This window comes from Protopterus annectens, chromosome 7.part0, assembly GCF_019279795.1.
Source record: "Protopterus annectens isolate FY-2018-M chromosome 7.part0, PAN1.0, whole genome shotgun sequence".
Lineage (NCBI taxonomy): Eukaryota > Metazoa > Chordata > Ceratodontiformes > Protopteridae > Protopterus > Protopterus annectens.
The window spans coordinates 1,333,755,349-1,333,769,994 of NC_056739.1; the positions used below are offsets into that span (position 1 = coordinate 1,333,755,349).

At 42.9% G+C, this 14,646-nt stretch overlaps 1 protein-coding gene across 13 annotated transcripts in view; it reads right to left on the reverse strand.

Annotated features, from left to right (window-relative positions):
* MAGI1 (membrane associated guanylate kinase, WW and PDZ domain containing 1) overlaps positions 1 to 14,646 on the reverse strand; it is a 687,439-nt gene that overhangs the window by 396,636 nt on the left and 276,157 nt on the right. The gene's annotated exons all lie outside the window — the stretch shown is intronic.

Below are 14,646 nucleotides of genomic sequence, written 5' to 3' on the forward strand. Positions count from 1 at the left end.
AAATATGTATTCAAGTGGGGATAGCTTATCTATTTTATCCAATCAGAAAAAGGAATACCGCTAGGAGATATGAAAGTGCTACAGCATGCAGACACAGGTTCTGGCCCCTCAACTTCAGCTTGTTCAAAGGTCAAGCAAATACATATACATATTCATTATGCAGATCATTGTTATAGAATAAATAATTGGGAAGTTTACCAAGGTTTACTCACCTATGGGAAGTTTGACCTTCAAAGGAGCAGGTTGCAACAGTCCTTGTCAAAAATGCCAAGTATCTAAATGATCTAAATCAATATTTTCAGAAATATTATTCTCTTGTTATGAATAATAAAGGACTACCTGTATTTATTAGCACCAAGCATCTGTCTGTTACAGTAGAAACCAGACAGGACAAAAGTAACTTATCTAAATTATGGATGTTCTTATATTTCTTGCAATCATAAAATAACCAATACAAATGTAACTAGATCTACAATGAGCTAGTGATGGTCCTGACTCACCCCCTTTGTATGAATTAAGCATAGCTTATGGAATCTAAGGGGATTCCATCCAGGAAGAGTCTGAATCTGTGTAATCTGAAAGAACAGGTGCTAATTTAAATATAAATACCATATAAAACTCGGCTATGAAACATTCTGATTCAGAGTCCTTATGCTTAAATTATTTGATACTGTCTACAATATCCTGGATAGTTACAGGTGTATATTTAAAATGTTCTTTAGGACAGGGAGTTTCTTCTATCCATTCTGCAATCTCCTAACTACCTTGAATGCATTAACTATTACATAACTTCTGAAAATATCACGGCTCTGATGTTTTCTTCTTCACAGACTACTGTACCATTGATATCTTACATACAATTTTTATTGTGTTCCACATGACAGTCTGCAGCTAACACATTTTACCAGACTATAAAAAGTTTTTGTTAAACTGATCTGTCCCAAATGCATCTTGCCAATTGTTCTAGTATTCCTTGTTCTGTTTTAATTTTTCTTTTCACAATCCTATACATTTTATATAATTAACTGACATGAGCTTCAATGTCACATTTAACTGTTAATCCATGATTTGATTTAAACTTAAGTATAATCCATACAGCTACAACATTTTTTTCTCATTTTTGCACATGGGGTTGGGATGGGATGTCACTTCAACAGTGACAATCATCTAGTGCCAATGATGACACTTCTGGGTGGCTAGCTCCACCACTGAAGTTCTTCCACACCATACACTCACACCTATGGACAATTTGTTTTCTTTTTATTACATATCTTTGGAATGCAGAGGGAAACCATCAGAGCACCTGGAGGAAACAGATGCAAACACGGGGGGGGGGGGGGTCATGCTGACTCTGCACAGAAGGCACCCCTGCTGAGACTCAAACCAGGGATGATCTTACTGTGAGGTGACAACACCATCTGCTGTGCCAGTGTGTGGCCCTTTAAGAAGCATAACGTAAATATTTTGTGAACAATAAAAGCCATTAAAACTGTACAAATGGCAATGTTATCAGTAAACTGTATTCATTACAATGATAATAGGCAACACATTCATAAGTCTTTTCCATAAATACTATTACAATGAAAGCAAACCCCAAATTATATATTTTTTTCTAAACTTTCGCAATCAACTAGACATATCATGAAAACTGTACAACCTAGACATAAAACATTTTTGTTAGCTATACGTAAGACTTCAGATAACAATAAGGAATTCTTTTATAAGTGCATGTTTATTGAGATGTTTACAGAAATATGAAAACATATGCTTAATTTGTGTCATTTGCAATGTAAATAATACTGGGTATCTCTCAAGATGTGTAACTTATAGTGCAAATATCAAGACAGATTTCTTCAACAACTAAGGTTTCACCTAATGTCATGTAAGAGTTTGTATTGAGTACATATGGAAACATTGCTTACTTTCATAAAACAACTTGCAATATTTCCAGTACACTATGATACAAACTAGCATTATCAGTGAATTATCCTGTCTCCACATTTCTGTTTCACACCATATACCTCAATAAAATGTAGGTCTCTCAGTTATAAAAATATGAGCATAAATATAAAAATATGAATAATAAGAGGAAAACAAAGATTAATTTTGCCACTGGAAACTGTAGATTAACAGTCTTAGTGTCAATGTGTTAATAACTCCTTACACTTTCTAATACTGGCTATTATCTGGTAAGTCTCTTAAACAAGCCAGACCTAAAAAGAGTTCTGGGCACCATAAGGAGGTACGGGTGTTTGCTGTAAGTATACATAAAAGGAGTTTTAGGATCAAGTGAATTAAATTAAAAACACATACAAATAACAGCACAAAAATCACGACATACACTAATTAATTAACCAATACAATTAAAAATAGTTTTTAATACAACATTCAGTTGTTAATCCTTTAGCTTTAGGAGTATCAAACTTCAAAATAATGTTTCCATTTGTGATCAACATGTATCGCTTTGTGTTCCCTAGTTAAACCCTGCTCTAAAGTAAGGATACAAGAATGTTTTAGAGATTTTTAAACTTTCTGTTTCTTCTACATATAACAAATTACAGGAACATCTAAGAGCATACACTACTCTTTCTGAAGTGCATGTATACCTGATTTTAACATCCACTTTCTTCCCAATTATGCAATCAATTGTTCTCTCTAGAAATGGCACACAGAGCAGTTTACACAAATAAAAGTGCACACATTTTCTCCTACACTCTCAATTTCACATTGAATGCCCTTATAATTATTTTTCACTAAATAGTCCTTCAGATTTTTACCCCTCCACAATAGGACACGCACAATGTACTAGGAAAACATCTACCCAATTCCATGTAATAACTTTGCAGGTGATTGTCTTTTTTCCAACTCAGTCGGTAAAATGTGGAACAAATTACCCTCTGTTATCCTGTCTTTGTCCTCCCTTCCACTTTTCAAAAAGCAGCTGAAAACTCATCTCAATAATCACTGGCTTTGCTCCTGTACCAACCCAGATTAACTTCCTTTTTTACCTCCCTGTCCTCTCTTCCTCCTAAATTCCTGCAATCTCTGCTCCTTATAGCCTTGTTAGCTCTCCCTTAATGACATGCACACAGTCTTATGAAATACTCCTTGGAAAAAAAAAAAATCTATAAGTTTTCTTTCTCAAGACATTTGCCTATTTTACTTTGTATTTACCATGACTTTTTATGTAATATGTGTATTAATTAGCCCTCATTTTAAGCCTTACTATTTGAATTGTCTATCTTCATATAATGTGTTTAATTACTGGAGCTTTTCTCCCCGGGCCTCTACTGAAAATGGACATATATCCAGCTAGACTAGCCCGGTCAACAAATGTAAAATAAAAATAAAAATAAAATAAATAAAATAAAAATGTCCTTTCTTAAAAATTGCCATCCATCTTTAATTACTTCTACTATTTGACTGGTTAACACTCCATTTTCATAACAAATATCCCCCACATGAATCTTAACCTTCTCTTGCCATCTATTATTTACAATGTAACAAAAAGAAAATACTGTCAGCACAGCTGTCTGGAATTTTATAAATGGTTATGTGTCATTTGTGAATATCAACATGATTTACATGCTTGTGTTACAGATGTATTAAAACTGTATGTCATATTGTATAGATGTGTGCTGAAGAGATATTTTGTAAAGTACTGAACAGAAAAGTATATGCACTATTGTAATTGTTTAGATGTATATATTTTAACAGGGGAGACTGAAACATATGAGATTGACTTGCAAAACTTCAGAAGAATAGTTGAAATAAGTTCCTTTATGGCTGGGCCATAACCAAAAGAGATGTTAACGTTCATTTTCAGTGCAACAGGAGACAATGTCTAGAACTAAAAGTTTTTTGCATTGTCTTTAAATGTGGAGGAAAGTAAATTATTTTATGACTTCCACCATTTGTCAAAAGATCTGAGGTCTATGTATTTTCACAGGTAGATGTTAAATGCTACCAGCTGCAGTGGGGATTTTCACCTGGGATAGTCAGATGACAAGAAGTGATGTCATGGTGCAAGCTATCCCAGCAGTAACATTTGAAATATTAATTTAAGAACTTTCAGAGATAGACTAAGCATTTTGTATTTTGTCTTTGACCTGACAAGAACATCCACTCACAACATCTGCCTGCTTGCTCTGTAAGCAAGTTAACTAGGGTAAAAGTAATTCTCTTAGATTCAGACAGGAATATAGTGATGTATAGTTTAGTTGTTTTCTTTATTTATTTGAGACTGTCCTGCAATGTTGTTTTAAGTATTCGCTGTGATTTTGAACTCTGATGTAACCGATTATATATTTTCTTGTTCTTTTATTATTAAATATATTTAAACCTTTCATTGTGGCTATTTATGAGACATATTTAAGTTCTGAGAGTACTTGTACATTTATCTGGTGACACTGTAAGCCACTCCTAATAGTCTTTCTCTTGGTCAAACTACCATTTGGATTAATAGCAACATTACCAGTAAGATTGGACACCCTTTGTTAAGGGCCTTAAAGTAGATGAAAAAGAATTGGCTGGTAGCAGTAATAACTACCTTATAGTCTGGGCAAAAGGGGGCATAGCTAGTAAACCTGTGCCAGCCTTTCCTGTGTGTGTGTGTGTGTGTGTGTGTGTGTGTGTGTGTGTGTGTGTGTGTGCGCGCGTGTGTCAGCTACTTGGGCAGGGACACAAAGCAATGGCTGAACAGAGAGGGTGTGGCAGGTCCTGGCTTGGCCACTCAGCTGAGATCTCAACTCTACAGCTGTGCCAGTGGGAGTCTTATTGAGGATCTGGAGAAAGAGGGAGAAACCAGTCCCAGAATGACGGTGGTCTCTGTGTGCTCTTAAGAGAAATTGCACTTTACTGCATATGTACTTGTCATCCTCCCAATGTACATACCCCACTGGTGCTAGTGGTTAGGATTGAGGCTTCACATACATTTTCATTCCAGTTTAGCTGTTCCTATAAAGCATAGCACTTGGTCCTTATATTTCACTGTCCGCGGTAGTGCAGCGGTAGCGTTGTTGCCTCACAGCAAGAGGTTCTCCAGTTCGATTCTCGGCTGGAGTGTGGGGAGTGCATTCCAGTTTAGCTGTTCCTATAAAGCTTAGCACTTGGTCCTTATATTTCACTATCTGCAGTGGTGCAGCGGTAGCGTTGTTGCGTCACAGCAAGAGGTTCTCCAGTTCGATTCTCGGCTTGAGTGCGGGGAGTGCCTTCTGTGTGGAGTCTGCATGTCCTCCCCGTGGTTGGGTGGGCGTTCGAAAGACATGTGTAAGTGGGCGTGCCTTTGTTGAAGGTTGAATGTCGAGCTGGCACCTCAGCGTTTGTGAAAATCTACTGCCAATCATTAGCGGACTGGAGTTCCACTGTGGCGACCCCTAACTGGGAAAAGCCGAAAGACAACAACAACTTGGTCCTTATATTTACTTTATTATAAGCTCTGTTGATGAGAGGTATTGCCAGCTATGCCAGGAGAAGTAAGGCAGTGGATGTGCAACATATGCCAGCACAGCTAACTGGAGTTTTGTAAAAAATGATATGTAATTTGTATATTGACCTGGATTTGTACAGATGCTTGCGTTGAAAACTGTATTTGTAAAGCTGCTTGTGTGAAAAATATAACAACAGTGCTTACTGCTGGACAAAAAAGAAATATACATGTACGTCAGACTGTACTATTATAACTGATTAAATGTATATATTGTAACAGAATATACTGGAAAAGAGGTTAAGCTCAACCACAGCTAACATTTAGAAAAATATCCTGAAATGAAATTACCTGGTTTCGGCCATAAAGATTGTATCTTACAGTTCTGACTGCAGCCAGAAATAAAATGTCTGTGAAAAAAAGGACTAGGAAACCTGCTGTATTGTCCTTAGCAGTAAACTAATTGCTACCCTAGAAGGGTGCAGTGTTGAAATGGTTTTATGGCTTCCAGATGCTATGAAGTACAGTTGTGTACACTTACCATAAATGTAGATGTTTGAGTGTATTCACTGTTGCAGTCATTACATTTGGGGTAATCTGCTGGCAGGATGCCCTCAGTCAGCCTGAATAACAAAGTCTTGGGTCCTGCGTCAGTTGCTGTCTTTTCTTCCATGACGTCAGGTCATCAGAGGTACAAAACATGCAACCGACGCCATTTTAATCAGTTTTTCTTGCCCCAGATGTCAGGTGTCCCCCAAATGGGTAGCAAAAAATATATACATATATGTATATGCATGTAATTTAGAACACAAAAAATATACCTCCAGCTAAAAGCAAATACACCAAAAAGGCTTTTGAGCATAGTAAAAGAAAGAAGAGGTATAATAGGAGAGAAATAGGGGGCTGGTGGGTGGGTAACCAGGACTGCAACAGTGAATACACTCGAACATCTACATTTATGGTAAGTGTACACAACTGTACTATGTTCTTCGTGTTTTACTGTTGCAGTCATTATATTTGGGTAGAATCCCAAAGCTATGGTTGGGAGGATGGAATTATACAGCATTAGGAGCAGCGATAAGGCCCTGCAGGACAGCAGTGGCAAAGCCTGTTCTGGATTTAGAAAAGAGAGGTAAATGGTAATGTTTGGTGAACATATGAACTGAGCTTCAATTAGCAGCTTCTAGAATGTCTCTGGTAGGAACCCCTATGAGAAAAGCTGCAGAAGTAGATGCAGCCCTGGTGGAATGGGATCTGATCCCCTTGGGGACAGGTTTACCATGGTGCATGAAGCAGAAACGAATACAATGGCTTATCCATTTTGAAATAGTCTGCTTTGAAATAGCCATTCCCTCTGCCCCTGCAGCAAATGCCACCAGTAATTGCTCAGATTTTCTTATAGATTTTGTCCTGTTTAAGTAGAATCGTAGTTGTCTGTGTACATCCAATGAATGCAGAATCCACTTACCCTTGTTCTGTGGATTTGGGAAAAAGGTTGGCAGATGAATGGTCTGATTAAGAGCCACACTGGATACCACCTTAGGCATAAAGGATGGATTGGTCCTGAGGGCCACCCTGTCTGGATAAAAGATAATGAAAGGCTCCACTGCCATGAGAGCCTGTAGTTCTGAAATCCTTCTAGCTGAAGTGACTGCTAAAAGAAAGGCGGTCTTCCAAGAGAGAAATTTTATGTCTGCAGTAGCAGCTGCCTCAAAAGGAGGTAGAGTGAGTTTTTCCAAAACAAAATTGAGGTCCCATGCAGGAGTTGGTGCTCTCCTGGGAGGTCTTAAATTTTTGGCCGCTCTGAGGTACTGCTTTAGCAGAGGATGAGAAAAGAGGGGATGCTCTGTGTCGTAATGAGCTGAAATGGCAGAGGCATGTATTTTTATAAAAGAAAAAGATAGGCCCTTGTGAAGCATCTCAGTTAAGTATTGCAGAATCTGAGGAATATTGGGCATTGCTGTGCTTATTCCTTGTGCTTGGTTCCATGCACAGAATCTTTTCCATTTATCAGCATAACGTTTTCTAGTACTAGGCCTTCTAGCCTCCAAAATGACTTATCACAGGTTTACTGAGAGATGTGACTGGTGAAATTAGTTGATTAGCCATGCTGCAAGAGTCAGAGCTTGGAGCTGAGTGTGCAGAATTTGATAGTTCTGCTGAGACAGTAGAGGAGGTGTCTGAGGCAGGTACCATAGAGGAGGGTGTGACATATTGTGTAGGAGTGGGTACCAGTGTTGGCGCGGCCAGTCTGGAGCAATCAGAATCATTTTTGGTTTTTCCTGTCTGACTTTTAGTAAAACCTTGGGAGAGCAGAGGCAGAGGGGGAAAGGCATAGACATAGGTTTTTCCAGCTGAAGGATAGAGCATCCATTTCCAAGCATTTTTGTGATGAATTCTTGTGCAGAATTTGTCCAACTGATAGTTTTGGGGAGAGGCAAAAAGATCTATGTCTGAGCTCCCCCATCTTTGTGTCAACATACTGAAGATTTGTGGATCCAATTTCCATTCGTGTGGGTCCATAAGATTTCTTCTTAGTTCGTCTGCCAGAGTATTTTGCTTTCCTGGCAGGAAACTGAGCTTCTAGATGTATTTGGTAAGTCAAGGCTGTGTTCCACAAAGCCATGGCTAGTCTGCAAAGGGGGTAGGAGTGGGTACCCCCCGTGTTTGTTTATGTACCACATAACTGTGGTGTTGTCCGTCTTTGTCAGTAGTTGTCCTGGATGAAGAAAGTCCTTGAAGGCTGTCAGAGCATTCTGTACAGCTAGCATTTCTTTCTGGTTGATATGCAGGTGCATTTAATTTGGGCTCCATTCGCCCTGAATGCATCTCCCTGCCAGATGGGCCCCCCAGGCATATTCTGATGCGTCTGGTAGTCAGGATTTGGGTGGCAGGGCTTGGAATGAATGACAGTCCCTTGTTTTGGTAACAGGCCTCTGCCCACCATAGGAACTCCTGTTGCAGGCAAGGAATGATACGAATCATTGTTTCCAGGCTATGACAATGTTGACTCCATAAGCTTTTTAGGTACCACTGAAGTTTCCTCATATGCAGTCTTGCATATGGAATTAGTAGAATGCAGGAAGCCATGAACCCCAAGGCCTGCAGAATTTGTCTTGCAGATAGCTGGGTTTTTGTGGCCACTTGTTTGAAGTATGTCATCGATTGAATTTGTTTGTCTGGCGTGAGGTAAGCCATCTGGGCAGTTGTATTCAAGCTTGCACCCAGGAATGTAATTATTTGAGAGGGTACCAGTTGTGATTTCTTTTCATTTATGGTGTACCCTAGGCATGTTAGAAGCCTTTTTACAAACTCCAGATGTTGTAGAAGAGAGCTCCTTGTTTTCTGCCTGAATTAGACAATCGTCCACATAAGGATAAATCTGAATATTTAGTTGTCTGCAGAATGCAATTACTGGTGCCAGGCACTTTGTGAATACCCTGGGCACAGTAGATAAGCCAATGGGCAGTGCAGAGAACTGGTAATGCAAATAGTCTGCTTTGAAGCGGAGGTATCTTCTGCAAGATTCCCTGATTGGGATATGCAGGTAAGCCTCTTAAGTCTAGAGTTACCAACCAGGCATCCTTGCCCAGCATAGGCAGTAACTGTTGTAGAGTCAGCATCTTGAATTTTGGAATGTCCAGGAAAGTATTTAGAATGGATAAGTCCAGAATTGGATGCCATGATTTGTCTTTTCTGGGTACCAGGAAAAGTCTTGAATAAAAACCTTGTCCTTTTTCCTTTTCTGGTACTGGTTGAATAGCCCCCATATCCATGAGGGACATATCTTGTTTCTGGGCCTCTGCCCACTGATTTGGAGGCAGATCTGGCCATCCGTTTGGAATTGGCAATGTGTGAAAATGAAATCTGTATCCCTGGGATACTATATTTAAGACCCACTTGTCCTGGGTAATTAGATGCCAACTTCTAGTTTTCCCCCCAAAGGGGCTGCCAAAAGATAAGTGCTTGGAAATGGCAGAGGAACGTCATTGAGACTGTTTACCATAGGGGGGGCCTTGCTAATTCCAGATTTGGAGGTGGAGGCACCCCATTGTTTTGTTCTGTAAGTTCCTTGTGACTGAAACCTGGAGCCTTTGGACTGTCTGGGTTTGACCCGAGTGGCTCTGTTGTGTACTGGAAAGGAACAGTTCTTAGTAGGCCAGTGCCAACTGAACCTGGGTGGCTGCACCTGTAGGAAATCATTTACAGTTTGCATAGATTTAGCTTTGTCTTCCATCTTTTTCAAAACTTCTTCTGCCTTATTACCAAATAGACTGTCCTGTTGTAAAGAGCATCCAACAATTTTGCTTTAACATGATCAGGCAGATTTTGCTCCTTGAGCCAAGCATGCCTTCTTATCACAGATCCAGTTATGGCGGCCCTGCAAGAGGCCTCCAAGGAATCAAAACCACATTGCAAAGTATGCTTTTCAACTTGTTCAGCTGAATGCAATAAATCAATTAGTTATGTACTCACCATAACGATAGATGTATGTGGTCCATCTCCCCTACATTCATTACTGACGGGCTCGGAGCCGAGAATCGGCTCCGACTCGGCTGCTATAACTAGCACGAAGTCTCTAATTGGCTGGGCTAAGCCTGTATCCCAGGATGCACCACGCCCAAACCCCCAGAACTTGTTTGCCACAATATAATCATTACACATACATAATCCCACAGGAACACACAGCAAGAAGAGAGAAAAAATAATATCCTCAGAAGGGTCTAAGAATATAGATTTCCTCCAAGTCCACCAGGAAGGGGGAAGGTGGGTGGGTACGCAAGAATGTAGGCGAGATGGACCACATACATCTATCGTTATGGTGAGTACATAACTAATTGATGTAATGTGGTCCTATCTCACCTACATTCATTACTGACGGGACAGCGTCCCTAGCACCTATATCCTGGGAGGCTCATGGGAAAACACTCCTGAGCACCGTGGAACCAAAGGAAGCCCGGCCTCTAGAAGCCACGCCCAGCTTATAATGAGAAATAAAGGTGTTTGGGGAAGCCCAGGTAGCTGTTGCACAGATTTCATCCAAAGAGAGCCTAGCATGAAAGGCTACTGAGGTGGCCATAGCCCTGGTAGAATGCACCTTAACTGGGAAAGGTAGATCTCTACCTGCCGATGTGTAAATAAATGAGATACAGTCCTTAATCCACCTTGCAGTAGTGCCGTTGGTCACAGGGCTACCAATCCTGTTCTCTGAAAAGGACACAAACAACTGATCTGATTTCCTCTCTTGTTTTGTCCTGTGCAAATAAAACCTCAGTTGTCTATGTACATCCAATTGGTGATATTTGAATTCTGCCTTGTTTGAAAAGTGTGGGAAAAACACCGGTAACTCAATGGATTGGTGAAGACAGAAGGTAGAAGAAACCTTAGGAAGAAAGGAAGGGTTGAGTCTCAAGGATACTCTATCCTTATGAAAAATCAAATAAGGAGGTTTAACAGAAAGGGCTTGAAGCTCTGATACCCTTTCTGGCTGAAGTAATGGCTACCAGAAAGGCTGTCTTCCAAGACAAATATTTTAATTTACAAGTGGCTGCAGGCTCAAAGGGAGAAGGAGTTATGGCTCTAAGCACCAAGTTTAAATCTCATGGCAAAACTGGTTGTGAAACTGGGGGACGAAGTAACCAGGCTCCTTTTAGGAATGCTTTACACAGTTTATGGCCCATGAGGGAAGGCTTATATGAAACGTGAAAATTAGAAATTGCCGCCAGCTGTACCTTAATAGTGGAGGCAGCGGAACCTTGTCTGAAAAGTGTTGCCAAAAAATCCAAAACTACAGTCACAGGGGCTGTAAAGGGATCTAGATTATGCAACTGGGCCCAGATAGCAAATCTCTTCCATTTACTGGAGTATATCTTTCTAGTGGATGGCTTGTGGGAAGAAGATAGGATATGTACCACTTCCGGTGTAAAGGAAAGCTGTCTGACTAAGAACGGAAGTGGAGAAGCCAGGCAGTGAGCTTGAGGGTTCGCAGGGTTGGGTGGAACTGCCCTGACAGATGAGTCAATAGGTCTGGAACTGGATCCAGAATCCAAGGACCTTCCATGGTATATCTCCATGGTATATCTCCGGAGAAAGGGGAACCAAACTTGACAGGGCCAGTGTGGTGCGATTGAAATTTTGCTTCCCAAGGAAGTTGCCTTCTGAATCACTCTTGGCAGCAGAGGAAACGGAGGGAAGGCGTAGAGCAGACCGGGGGGCCAATCGTGGACTAGAGCATCCCTGGGTGACTCCCCCTGAGGGGGGATCAGAGTGAAGTAACTGCTGCACTTGGCATTGAGGGGACTGGCAAAGAGGTCGCAGCAAGGTAGACCCCACCTGGAGAAGATCTGAGCAGCACCTCTATCGTTCAGGGACCACTCGGGAGGCATCAGAATAGCTCTGCTTAGCCTGTCTGCTATCACATTGGACTTCCCCGGAATGTGTGTTGCCACTAGAAAGCGTTGGGAAGACACTGCCCAATTCCACACTCTCATAGCCTCTCTGCAAAGGGGACAGGACTTGGTTCCCCCCCTGCTTGTTCAGGTACCACACATGAATGACATGTTGTCGGAAAGAACTGAAATAGTTCCCTTGGGAAGAGAGCTGTGAAGTGCCTGCAACGCTAGTAGCACTGCTCTCATCTCCAGGACATTTATATGCAAGTGTACCTCGTGATCTTGCCACATGCCATGGACCGTCCTGCCCAGATAATGCCCCCCCACCCTGTCTGGGAGGTGTCCGTGGTCACTGTGGCAGTAGGGGGCGGAGGGTTCAGGGATCTCCCTCTGTTCAGATTGGGTGAATGAAGCCACCAACGCAGGTCCTGTCGGCATTGTTCCGTTATAAGAATTGGATGAGACGGAGGGAATTCTTGAAAGGACCACTGGACTGAAAGAAGCCACTGGAGTATCCGCATATGTAGCCTGGCCAGGGGTACTAGTAGGATGGTGGCCACCATGGAACCTAGTAACTGAAGAACAAGTCTGGCTTGGACCTTTTTCAGAGGTAATAAGGCCAAAACTTGAGCCTGTGGCACTTTTATTCTTTCTGTAGGAAGGAAAGCCCTCATTTCTATGGAATCTAGCTCTGCACCGATAAATGCAACACGTTGTGATGGCAGCAAGACAGATTTTTGCCAGTTGAAAGTAATCCCTAGGAGTTGACCCAAGTTGATGGTGGCCTCCGTGGCTCGAACAAGTAGATGCCTGGTGGGGGGTGGTGAGAAGCCAGTCGTCTAGGTAAGGAAACACCTGAAATCCTAGACGTCTCAGGTGAGCAGTCACCACTGCCAGACATTTGGTAAACACCCTGGGGGCTGTGGTGAGACCAAAGGGCAGGGCTCGGAATTGGAAATGACTGGCTCCCAGCCAGAAGCGCAAGTGATTCCTGGAGGCCTTGTTTATTTTGATGTGATAATAGGCATCCTTGAGATCAATGGAGCACATCCATACTCCTTTTTCCAACAAGGGGAAAATGGTTTGAAGAGTGACCATTCGGAACTTGGACTTCCTGACGAAGCAGTTTAAATGGCTGAGATCCAGGATGGGCCTCAAGTCCCCTGTTCTTTTCGGCACCAAAAATAACCTTGAGTAAGTTCCTGATCCGATCTGGTCTGAGGGGACTGGTTGGATGACTCCTTTTTCCAGAAGCTTTGAGACATCTAATGCTGCTTGATCCCTTTGACTGGGTGGAACGTCTGGGACTCTCTTGGATGGTGGAGGGGTTGCGATAAAGGGAATGGTGTAACCTCCGGCAATAATTTGAAGCGCCCATCGATCCTGAGTGATGTTTCCCCAGGCTTGAAGATGTTTCGAGAAACGACCCCCAACTGGCTCTGGAGAGGCACAGCTGGGCAGTCCCTCAGGGACGTTGGTAGGAGGAACCACGAAAGGACTCGCGGTCTCCCGAGTTGCGGGGGCCTCCCCCACCCCTAGGGCGATGTCTTCCAGAGTAATTCCCCCCTCCTCTCCCTCTGGAGGGGGGGCCACCATGATGGTCAGGAAAAGACTTCTGAGACTTCTTCAACCACATCTTTCCTCCCCTCTGCGCCCTGGGATAAGATCTAGAGGGAAGCAAAAAATGGGCCCCTACGGCAGACAAAGTCTTACCCTCCTGCTCACATCTGGTGAGAGTGTCTTTCACTTTGGGTCCAAAGAGGGAGGACCCGTCAAAGGGTGCGTCCGTGAAGGAAGACTTGAAGGCCTCCGCGAAGTAACACAAGAGCATCCAGGCTTGCCTCCTAAGGGCTACGCCTGCGCTAGCCGCCCTACCCGCCCCCTCGGCTGCATAGGATATGTGCCTCATGGAACAGTTAACAATAGAAGACAGGGTAGACAGCTGGGCATTGACAGTCTGGTTCACCGCCTCAGGCAAGTTACCCGACAGAGTATCTCCCAACTCCTTGAGGAGATCTCTTTGGAGCTTCGTAAAATGACACAGATAATTCAACGACCGCAAAGTAAAGGTCGCTGAGGACAGGGTACGCTTTCCATACTGATCCATACTCCTAGACTCCTTGTTAGGAGGATGAATGGAAGCAGAAGCCTCTACAACTTCTTGCTGAGTGGCAGACACCACCACCATGGCATCTACAGGAACTCCTTTTGTCAAGAACTCTTTCCCAGGAGGCACAGACAAGAACTTGTTCATGCGACTGGGAACCGGTTCCACAGAGTCAGGGTGTTCCCACACCCTTCGACAAATAAGGTCCAACAATTCATCGAAGGGGGGAGACACCCAGGAGGTGGAAGGTCGGGCTCCGAAGGCCTTGAGGAAGACAGACTCCTCCTCAGAGGGGGGTTGGAAGGCCAGTCACCTCTCCGTCTCAAAATCTCCAGGATGTCAGAGAATGAGACATCATCGGAGGACAACTTTGGGGACCCTTCTGCATCATCGAGGTCAGTGTCTGAGGTGACAGACTCATCTGGGGAGTCTATGTGCTTCCTCTTACACAACTTCTTTCTGGGAGGCTCTTCAGGCAAAGACTCTGAAGGGCCCTCAGAAAGCAGGGGACCACGCATGGGGGTATCCTCAGGCCTTTGAGCCCCGCTGCCTGCTGATAGGGGGGCATCAGAGGCTCTAGTCGCAGTATCCGGGAAAGGAGTGGTTGACTTGAGTGATGTCACCAAAGACCTGGCCAGTGCGCTCCTCATGGCCTTGAAGGCGGGTCCACCTGAATCCGAGGAACGACCCATCTCCGAGACCACAATCTGAACAGAAGCATC